At 44.6% G+C, this 11,483-nt stretch overlaps 1 pseudogene; it reads right to left on the bottom strand.

Moving 5' to 3' along the window:
* Positions 1 to 779: 779 nt before the first annotated feature.
* LOC118908771 (deuterosome assembly protein 1-like) lies at positions 780 to 1,944 on the bottom strand (annotated as a pseudogene).
* Positions 1,945 to 11,483: the final 9,539 nt, after the last annotated feature.

The raw sequence follows: 11,483 nt of genomic DNA, 5'->3' as shown, positions 1-11,483 counted from the left end.
ACAACTTAAAGCAGAAATAGTATTAATTCTACACAATGTCTTTTAGAAAACACAAGAACAGGAAACACCTGTGAACCCTTACCAAGAAGTCAGCATTACCCTACTATCTCTTATGAACATGGACATGAAAATCCTCAACAAAATATCTGCAAATCACAGTAAGCAGGGTGTAAAAAGATATAATACATCACAGCCAAGTGAGGCTATCTTGAATGCAATGTTGGTTCAATATTCAAAAGTAAATCAATATAATCTGTCATATGAACAGAATAAAAAGAAGAAATCATAAGATCATCTCAATAGATGCAGGAACATATTCTAAGCCCGACTGTCCATACAGCATCCTCCCCAGGATGATTTATATAGGGCACCAGTAAAACCAGCTGCTGTCCTCTTGCAAGGTCCCAAGGCCCTTTCTGGCAGCACCCACTGCAGACAAGTGGAAGAAACAAAGGCATGGACATGCAGTTACGTCATTTATTTGTTACACTCACCTGATGCATATCATAAGACAGGCAAGAGATGAGAAGTACCCACAGGCTCTCTTGAGTCTTCAGGCCAATGTAACAATTTTACACCTGCCTCAAATCATCACTTTCTGTGCATCACAGTCCCCGCAAGTTCCTTCCTCCACAGTGGCATTTCCTGGCTCTGACTGGCTCTGCTTCTGTTTGAGTTTCTCTCATTTGCACATAGTCTTTAGTTGCACTGTGAGCTTCACTCATTTCACTCCCTCCCCCTGCCCGCTCCCATCTTTTGGTTCAATTTACTGAATGATTTCAGCATATGCCCATGTACCATCCCGGGTCGAAGTCCCCCGTCTTTCCTTTTAGATGTGTGTTTATATACCTCATGTCTGAGACCTGTTGTTTTGCTAACATTTTTTCTTTTATTTCCAACTCCATTTTTAACTGTCTATCCCGAAGGGCAGCTTTCTTCACGAGTCGCTGTAGTGATGTCCTTCCGATGACGCTCCTCTGCGAGGTCATGGATCTCATGCCTCGTCCTTTTCCGCTCAGAGCTGTTGGCCCTCTTGCTCCTGTCAGTTGGCTTCTTATCTTGGTCAATTCTTTTTCATGATTTGGTTTATCTGGGGGTCACCTCTTTCTTTTTCCTTTCCAGTTCTTTAATAGGAGGTGCATAAGATGATTCAAGACTTTTTTTATTTTCTTGAGCATTTTGGAGCTCTCCTATTCTTAATACTTCTCTGTGCAACTGCGATTGTACCATTTCTGTAATTCTCAAGAGATCACCACGTGACTGCAATTCACTTTCCACCTCTGAGAGCCCTGCTTCCACGGCCTGGCACTGTCTTCGGTACATTTTCAGTTCTTTTCAGTTCTTGTAAGAGCTTCTGATTTTCATCTCGTAGCTTATTCCTGCTTAATGCTATTCCACTCCCAGATGATTTTAATTTTTCAATAACAAACTCATCTCTCTCATTTTCACAACTGTGATCTGGTTCACAAATCAGCGGAGGAGTTTCAGAGCCGCTGTCTCCTGTGCACCGTTTCCTACGATTTAGTTGAGTCTGGTAACTTTGTGCTTCTTTCTCTCATTTCTGGTTCAAGTTGCTCAGTTCAAAGGGTATTTCTTCTTCGGGGTGCGTAATTGTTTTCGTCGAAATTTGTTTTGTTTCATTTGCTGTAATTTCAATTTTTCAAAGCTATTCGTTAGTTTGGAAAATTGAACTTTCTGAGTTTGTAGTTGACCTTCATAATTCTGAGTCATCGCTAAATTATATTTTTCCAGACTGTCCAGCTTCTGTCTAAGTAATCCCACCTCTTGACCTTCCTGATCCAGACAAGGTTGTGCACTTGCCAGCTCTTGATCCTGAAGATCTAATAGTGTCTCCCAGTCCAATTTCGTGTTGCTTACCATGATACTAATTGGTTCCATTAATTCCTGAAGTTCAGCCTTTGTATTATGGGCTTTGTTCTCCATGTCAAGAGTCTGTTGCATCTAGGTTATAATTCTTGAATTTTAATCTGCGCCGCGCCGCGCCCTCCGGGAGGTCCGCGGCCCCAGGAGCAGGCGCGCCGCGCCCCGCCAGCCCTGCCCGTCCGAGGCCGCCGCGCGCCCGCCCGCCGCCACTGGTCGCCTAGGGGACGCGCGCCGCCGCGGGCGGGCTGGGGGATGGGCGGCGGGGCGGGCCTGGAGGGGATCCCGGGTCTCGCCGCCCCGAGACCGAGGCTCCCCGACACCACCTCTCTCACGCATTTCACTTTTATGGACACAATCATGTTAACTTTTTGTGCTTCCTTTCCTCAATTTGTTGAAATTGACTTCATACATTCTCAGTCTCCTCCAAACGTCTTTTGTGTCATTGAATGAATAACCAACTTTTGGTGAACACAGTCGAGCCTTCCAATCCTTCCGAGGCACTAACAAAACGTTATATAGCCATACTCTTGGGTTTTCTCTGGAGCATGCATTCCTGGCAATGAATCCCTCTTTTGTGGCAGCTTTTACTATTTGGATAGGCTGCCAGTTTCCCAAATCATTCACTCCATTTCACTTTTTACTTAGCAGACTCTTCCCTTCATTCATGTCTCTCTTCTCACATTTTACTATAAGCAGCAAGATGAAAAGAAGGTGCCCCTTCAACAGTTGGTTTGGTACTCTCTCAGCTAAATGACCAGGTTCTGCTTTCTGCATGACTGCAGAACATAATTTCACTAAGCTCTCCGCCAATATTTAACACGGATCCCCTTCCTTCGGTTTCTAATAACGTGTCCTCACTTTCTTCTGAGCCATTGCGGACAGTATTCTCCCAGCCCAGTCTGTGGGCTCTCACCAGCAGGGACCCTTCAGTCTGTATTTCTTAAATATGGTGACTTAGGCATTCTTTAAGTGAATTTAGGGTTTTTCTACATTGCTTTTCACCTGAGTCCTCACTACTAGAACCTTTAGCATTCATACCTCTATAATAGTCTGTTCAAAGCAGTCTAGGCTTTTACTATCATGATCCTCATAGTTCTTCAAGCCTCTGGCCACTGCATGATTCCAAAGATGTATTCACATTTTTAGATATTTGTTACAATAGCACCCCACTTCCAGGAACTGAAATCTGTGTTTGCTATCATTTTTTCTGTTGCTGTTGTAATATATTCACATGTGTAACATCAGAAGGGAGGGAGGATCCTGGAGAACAAAACCCTGCCTACCACTCTATTACTCCTATTGGGACCCAGTTCAGAGCTCTGAATATACAATTATAATTAACTAAAACTTAATCTGAGACTATGCAGAAAGGAGAAAAACAGTGATGCGGCATCTCCCATACGGCAAAAAGGGAAACCTACGGATGTCTGCAGGCCATCAAGATGCTCATGGAAACAGAGGCTGGATTAGACCCACCCAGCAGTCAAATACTCAAACAGGAATATTAGAGGAAAGACTGGAGAAATCCACTCAATGATTATCCCAAAGAGGGTAGATTACACTGAATATGCACCTTCATTCCAAAGAAGAAAACATATGCATGCACGTGCTTGCATACACACACACACACAGACACACACACACACACACCATGCACACACAGATATCTGAAGGAACTTTTTTACACTTCAGGTGGGTCTGTTAGCTTCTGAATGTGGCATCTATTTTTGGATCTCATCACCCTAATGAAAGTATTGCCAAATGCTTCACAGCCAATTACTGTGTGCCAGATAAATGCATGTATTTATTCATTCTCGATAGTGATGATTAAGAGGGAGCTCATTTCACCGTAGTCTAGCAGAGTTTAAAATACAAATGAACTGACTGCAGTAAAAACTGCCCTCTTCCCAGCCCAACCTGAGGAAGATGCCTTTCTGAATACAGCTTCTTGTCCAGTCCTATTTAGCATGAAATCGCTCTTCTGTGCCTTCAAATACCACTATGAGGATAGGATGAAGCAGGTCCCAGACAGATTCCCCATAAAGAAGGGCGCATGCACTCCCTTTTTCATCTGAGAATCCCAGACCCCAAATCTATTCTACCTTGTGGGTTTTCCTTTTCCCAAGTAGCTGTTACCCTGGTGCAGTCCCATTAAGCTACATTTGATATTTATTTCTCTAAGAGCACAAGGAACATATTCATACAGAAAAGATACCCCTAAATAAATCAACTTTTGAAATTCTCTACTGAGAGACAAATTTTAAGCAGTGATGTGTAGTTATGGAAATACATATCTGTACCCCATCTTTGTTGAGGTCTGTTGACAATTCCCAATACACTTTGCACTGAAAAATCCTCCTTTCATGACATCATTATTTTTCATTTTATCTAGATGAATGAGCAGATCATGAATGAATGATTTAGGAAATAAGCAGCCTTGCCTACTATGTGCTTTGTGTTGCTTCCTCTGACTGGCCTACTGGACCAGCTCACCCAGCATAGGTGGGCAGCATGCTCTCCCAGACACATGAATATTCTACCATTACACATAGTGGAATTTTAACATCTTCAGGTTCCCAAAATGTGCACACTCAGCCTCGGTTGTTAGTGTTTTGAAGATACCAGATTTAAGCCTTTCTCAGACCAGGGCTTTGAGGAGCCCTCAGTGTTAGGCTGCAGGCATCAGGGGAAGAGGTGAGCCTGGGACAAGCTCAGGTCTCACCAAAGGAGGTGAAGAGACCAACAGGTTCTGGTCTGACAACATTCCAGAGCCTGATGGGATAACCCTCCCAACTAGAGCCCTTCCCCCAAGCTAAAGGATTAGTGGTAACTTTCCAGTACTTGGCTAAAGGCCAATGAGAGACCCCCACATACCCTAGACGAGCCAATCCTCGTGCCAATGTACACCTTTGCTCTCCTTCCCCCTGCTTTCTTTAAAAACTTGCTGCCTGCCCTGCTGGGTGTGACTTCCCTGGCCTGTGTTTCAGACCGCGGAACATCACCTGGGGGTGGCATTCAAATAAACTACCTGGCCCTTTGTTGCCTCTCTTCGCCTGCTTACTTCGGTCGGAATTTATTGGAATTCATCTTACACTCAGGACTTGACAGGGCTGCCGGTGCATCGTGCTTTTGGTCTCCCGGACAGGAAACCTGTACTGCGTACAGCCTGTGGACTTGCTCAGAATCTGGCCTCCCTACACCCAAGTTCTCCAATGTTTGAGAACTCTGAGAGAGAGGAAGGTGATGGAAAGTCATAAAGTTAGTACTTAATATATGATACTATAGAGCCAAAATATTTTCCAAATGATGGGACTACGTTTTGGCTGTGGGGGCAGGTGTTGGAGGGTCTTGTCTTCCTTCTGTCCTTTCTGCAAAAATAGTGAATAATGGACTTGGCAATGAACTTCACCAATAAGGGGAGAATATAGAAGGGGATTAGAGTCAAGATGTAGAGATAATTAGTGAATAGCATTTTTTTTTCTCTTTTGCTTTATGACATATTAGCAAATATTTTATGACCAAAATATAAAGTGTTTTGCATGCTTACAAATATGTACACATTTATATATTAAATGCAAATATGTATATAATAAATAGTGTTTATTTGAATTAAGTTATTACTTTTTTAACACAAAATAGTTAACAAACCTGTTACATTCAGTTGAATCATCTAACACCAGTGAAAAGTTCTGGTTTCTTCCCACGTAGACCCAAGGTCTTGTCTGGCTCTTTCCTCAAGTGAGCACCTGAAGTGGGGCTGGGAAAACAGTGGCATCCTGGAAGATGTGTAACCTGTATAGGCTCAAATGTCTCATTCCGACACGGGAACTGCAACGTCAGGACCAGAAACAGCACATGAAACAGGGCCGTCAGCACCTGCTCAATGCAGACCTCAACCAGGGGTCAGTAGCTATTGGTTATATTAATAGCATGTTTAGTAATGTAATAGTGGGAACCTCTTAGATGATTTTGTTTTCAGAGGTTTCCATTTTAACAGCCTTTTGGGCTTCAATCCTTCTCCATTTCTATTGTGTGTTAGAAATTAATATAACTAATCTCACTGGTGGTGAACGGATATGTCTGCTATCTTCTGTTAAAACTTGCTCAGGGAAGACAAAGCTGTAGAGGCTTGTAAGCACTTGTCTTGCAGATGGCCTTGGAAATAGCCAGTTCTTCCTGAGATTTTCTGCTAACATATTCCCTGCTGCTTTCTTATTTTTTTTTTTCTTTACAAATCTCAAGCTTCTAATTTCCAAAACAAAACTACCTGGTGTTACTTGCTTCCTTGTGCTTACAAGCGTTGAGAAAAGCCCTCCCTATTAACAACCAAACAAAAGGTAAGATGATTGATGCTTGTTGCAGGAGTCACGGGGCAAGATGAGGTTTTATGCCCAATTTACACTGAACTATAATTCTTCTTTACAGAGTCTCTATGCTGTCTGCAGGTCACACTTACAGCGATCGTTTTGTAATGAATGGAGTCATGATTCTCTCTGCAGTCAGAAAGCCCTGGCGCTGGACAGCAAGCACTTCACGCCAGTAATTGCTGGGCAGGAAATCATCTTCATTATGTAATTTGCATTTTATAGATTACAACCCATGTCACATCCAGCATAACCGTCGTTGTTTTTCTTAATAGGCAGGCAGATACTGTCACTTTGAAAATACGGAAGCTGATGCTCAGAAGAGTTGCCTCACTCAGGGTTAACTGTATGTTCATAGTTAAGGACACAGATAAGTGTTTAAAGCACCAAAGATATGATTGATACATAGTCAATCTGCAATACCTTGTATAATATGTAATTATGCTATATGTAAATATAATTATGTTATACATTAATATTTACTAAGATCTCAATATATTGAATATACAATACTTAATAAACATATGTTTAATTAACATGTCAAATATATATTTAATTAATATATTAAATTATGTTAATATGTAATATATTAACATATGTCTGATGTATGAAAGTTTTGTATATTAGTATATATAATTATATGTAACATGACAAAATAAATGAACTGCAACATGGATATATAGTAATTTTACACATTGTATATAAAACATATTACATATTAATGTATATTGTATATAATATATAACTACTATATATTAAATTAATTACATATTAACATAATAATATGCATCAATATAATCTAGAACATAATCACACTTATATCCACTCTGTAATTACTTGTTATATATTAATTATTAATAGATTGTGAATAATACTAATTATAATTAATTATTACTTAAAATATATTCTAATTATGTTAGTGAATACTCTATTAATATAAAACATATGTGAATTAATAAGTACATTACTATTCTCTTGACAGCAGTGAAACCACAGGAGAGGAGATGAGGGGTCCCCTGTGCTGCACAGCCCTTCCTGGTTTCAGCGCTCTGCCTTAGGACTCCCTTGCTGCTGGGTGTCGGCAGGTGGGTGGTGCTGAGTTTATATCAGCTGGAGGCTGACAGAGGGAAGGAGTGTCAGGCTGCTGCTTGAGGGGTTGAGGGCAGGTTGGTGCTCTCTGTGTGCAGAGGGGAAATCCTCAGAATATGAAATACTACAATACATGGGCCCAAGAGGAAGTCTCCTTTACTTTTCCCCTTACATTTGGAATCTTTTTTCTTCATGCATAATATCCTTTTGTCTCTTTTTTGTTATTTTGAAAATGTTAAATGACTGTTTTGGGCTGAACCGTGACCTCGCAAAATTCATATGTTGACATCCTAACCTGTAGTACCTCAGAATGTGTTTGGAGGTAGGCTCTTTAATGAGGTAGTTAAGTTAAAATCAGGCCATTAGAATAGCGTCTAACCCATTATGACTGGGGTGCTCATAAGAAGAAATTGTAGCAAAGACACATCCAGAGGAAAGACCACGTAAAGACACAGAGAAGGAGGCTGTCTGCAAGCCAAGGAGAGAGGCCTCAGGAGACACCAACACCTTGGTCTCAGACCTGCGGTCTCCAGATCTGTGAGAATATAATACCTGTTGTTTTAGCCACCCAGCCTGTGGTATTCCTTATGGCAACCTTTGCAAAGTAATGCAATGACTGTCATCAATTTAATATTCCTGCAAATTTTGTGATGTAGAGATTGGACTCCACTTGCATAATTTAGTTCTTAGTAATACTTGATAAGGAGAAATATGTGAAAAGCTTAAAGTATTAGGGAGCTCACCAGGCTTCTTACCCTCACCCCCGTGGCCCTGCAGCCTAGTCTAGGACCCTACTGCATAGGTTGGCGTATGGAGCAGAACGTGGGAGGGCTGGACCTCACCTGCCAAAGGGGAGAGTCCCCTCATTAACACATCTAGAAATCAAGTCATCAAATCCTCATTTCTCAGGGAACATTGGGTTACAAAGAACACTCATCCATGACTTGACACAAAGCAGCTGATGCCCATAATCATTGGGGTTTTGCATTCATAGCAAGAAAATTCACTCCTGAGCCAGAAGCCTGGGGATAGGGCTCAGGTCTGCCTCCTTGGCCGTCGTTTCACCCACAGAGTAATTCGAACGGAGAAGGAATGGGAGTGGTGGGAACCATTACAGCACATCCACTAATCTCTATGCTTTTGGGAATTAAATCAGACTCCAGTGTCTTATCCGCTTCAGCCAAGTAATGTGGGTTTGCAGAGCTGTGGCCTCCCAATAGCACAAGGCCCAGACAAAACAAGCCCAGGGCAGAGGCCAACATCCATTTAAGGGACCGGGAGGACGCCAGAGTGCTGCTTGCATCTCCCCAGCTCCCCAGTCGGCGGGAGAGGGAAGGAGGACAGACAGAACACCATGGTGGCTGCTGAGCCCTGGACGGGCAGCGGCCACTGGGGCGCGCCTGGGCCAGGGACTTCGCGCTGCACTGGCTGAGAAGAGAGTGCCTCAGAACACGGCTGCAGACTCCCTTTGCCACCAGGCTCCTGGCCACGGTCCTACCATACCCCAGGGCTCTTCCCCACATAGTGGCACTGGAGTGACAACACCGAAGACCCCACTGAACCTGCCAACACTCCCAACTCCAAAAATCCCGATGGCCCCATTGTCTCAAACCCTCCCTGCTAGCCTGTTCCAATCTGTCTCCCAAGCCGCACCCAGCACTCTCTCTGGGCCCCACTGGTGATTCATAGCCTGCCACCCCACACACAGAAAGCCCAGACAAGAGACCTGCTGTCTGGAGTTCACCAGAACGGCGCTCTGGCTTCTGCTCGTGCGCAGCTCGTTTCCTGCTCTCAGTTGCCTGCCTACCCCTAGCCTTCCAGAAATGGGCCTTGATCAGCACTGCACCCACATGGCTCCATCCAGCTCAGCCTGCTGTATATCCACCCCCAGTCCCAGCTTGAGTTAGGCTGCACCTGTAATCCAAGAACCCCCTTAATTTTGATCTCTCTATAGCCTCAAGGAAAATACCCATGAGCACCAGAACGCCACTGAACACAGAAGGAGCCTCCCGGGGGACAGTTTTCCCAGCATCTCTGAGAAGGGGGATCCAGACAGCCCTGGCTAACCACCTTCCCTCTGCACCTCTGTCCGTGCTGCTTTTGTGCCTGAAACGTCATTAGCAGGTTCTCTGTGCCCTTTTACCCCTGCTGCAACACTAACAGTACCCTGTCCAGGACCCCAGCATCTGCTCTCAAGGAACATTCCATTCGCCCTCCCTTGACCACTTCTACTGCATGTGAGAGCCTGCCACACTGCTGCAGCCACGTGTGTGTGAGTGTGTGTGTGTGTCCTGCTTCTACCTGCAAGCACAGTCAGTGGCACACATTGTCCCTGCCTTCATGTGTCCTTAAATGTTGAGTAAAATGCCTTGGAAGGCACCTTCAACCTGGGTAAGTGTTCACCAAGTGAAGTCATAACCCATTTGTTGTATGCCTGGGGAGAATCAGCACAGGGCATGTCTGCCAGCCACACTGCAGTGCCCCCCACATCCTGGGACATCCTTCGCTCTGGGAAATGCAGCGCCCCCTTCTGGTGCTTCAGTTTCCGGCCAGGTCAAAGTGGGTTTCCAGCACAAACCACAGGTCAGTCTCACTCTTTCTATCGTGAGCCACCTGTGGTTCAAAACGCACCGACTTGCATGTGGGGCTGCTCTCGTGTTCCTTTGTTTATCTGATTTTTCTCTTCGGTTTATGCAAATGAATTTTGCCTCCCCGGTTACAAGTTCCTCACCGGGAAGGCCCATAATTTCAACTACTGTATTTGTAGTTTATCAATATTTGGTTATTCAGTTCTCGATTTTTCTTTCAAGGGATGTGTCTGAATGACCTGTCTCAAAAGCAGCAAAATTCAGCCTGAAAGAAAGATCCAGCAGGGAAAGAGTAACGTTCATCTGTGTCTAGTGTTTTCTGTGTGTCGGGCACTCAGAGATCCACGAATGTTAACCCATTTCATTCCAGTCAACTTCCTAGGGTGTCTACTGGTATCATGCCCAGTTTGTACCTGAGGAGACCGAGGCAAGGATGTCTTCTCTGAACTTCCCCAAAGTCAAGCCAGCACCCGCATTCCCAGCCGCTTTGCTCGGCTCACCACCCAGGGGATCTGCTGAGGTCTAGGCACAGAGCTGGAGCAGTAAGGGTGGGGCACCAGGAGGGCTCCTCCCGAGCTCTCCAAGGAGTCCTAACTCCCCCAGGAAGTGAGGAGCTAGAGGGGTTCTGTGCCTCTCACCTTCTTTTCCATGTGTGTAGGGGATTTTTTACCTCCCAGTTAGTGATCAGCCAGCACAAGATGTAAAATGCTGCCCATCATGCTTGCTGAACTCAAGGTACCAGAAGACGCAGTGAAGCGGAGAGCTGAGAGGACTCATTTCCTTCTTGCTTCCTTAGGATCCTGGGTGCCGACTGTAAGAGTCGCATGAAGGAGCTCGGGCTCCTAACTGCCGGCTCCACCTTGCGAGCCACGTGAGTGGCTGCCTTGGAGTGGATGCCCCAGCCTCAGCCACCCGTGTGGATGGTGCAGCCACAGCTGCCAGCCTGACTGCAACCCCACAGGAATCCCTGAGTCAGAGCCACCCCGACAAGCTCCCCCAGATCCTGACCCAGAGAAACTGCGTCAATTAACAAATATTTGTTGTATTAAACTGCTAAGTTTGGGGGTAATTTGTTACACTAAAGTTGATAACTAGTAAGATTATGGATTTTTGTGATTATTTCTTATGTTAAATTTTAGATTCCTTAAATTGATGACTCAAGTATATCATGTTACATCTGGCACCGTGCCTGAAACCTGATAGGTCCTCCAGAAATGTTCATTATATATGGAAATAAGTACGTGAATTTATGATTAAAGTCAGGGTTGATCTTATTCATCACACGCTTAGTTAGAACCTAAGTGAAGTCAGGCAATGGAGCGAGCCTCTGGGAGGTGTCTGAGTTGGGGTCCCCAGAGGTCAGCTCTGAGGTCAGGCTGTGAGCTACTCAGTCATCGCAACCGAGGCTGCAGACCTGGGTGCTCACTCAGCTCCCTGCCAGCTTCTCTGGTCAAGGGCTTCTACAGGGTATGCACACATCACCATTTCTCACTGGCCCTGCGAGTGCATCCGAGCACACTCCCACCAGGAGAACATGAGTGCCCAGGCCAAGCCCCGC

The sequence above is a fragment of the Manis pentadactyla genome, chromosome 18 (assembly GCF_030020395.1).
Source record: "Manis pentadactyla isolate mManPen7 chromosome 18, mManPen7.hap1, whole genome shotgun sequence".
Classification (NCBI taxonomy): domain Eukaryota; kingdom Metazoa; phylum Chordata; class Mammalia; order Pholidota; family Manidae; genus Manis; species Manis pentadactyla.
Note: the sequence above shows the minus strand (reverse complement) of the source record. Positions and strands in the feature narration are given on the sequence as shown.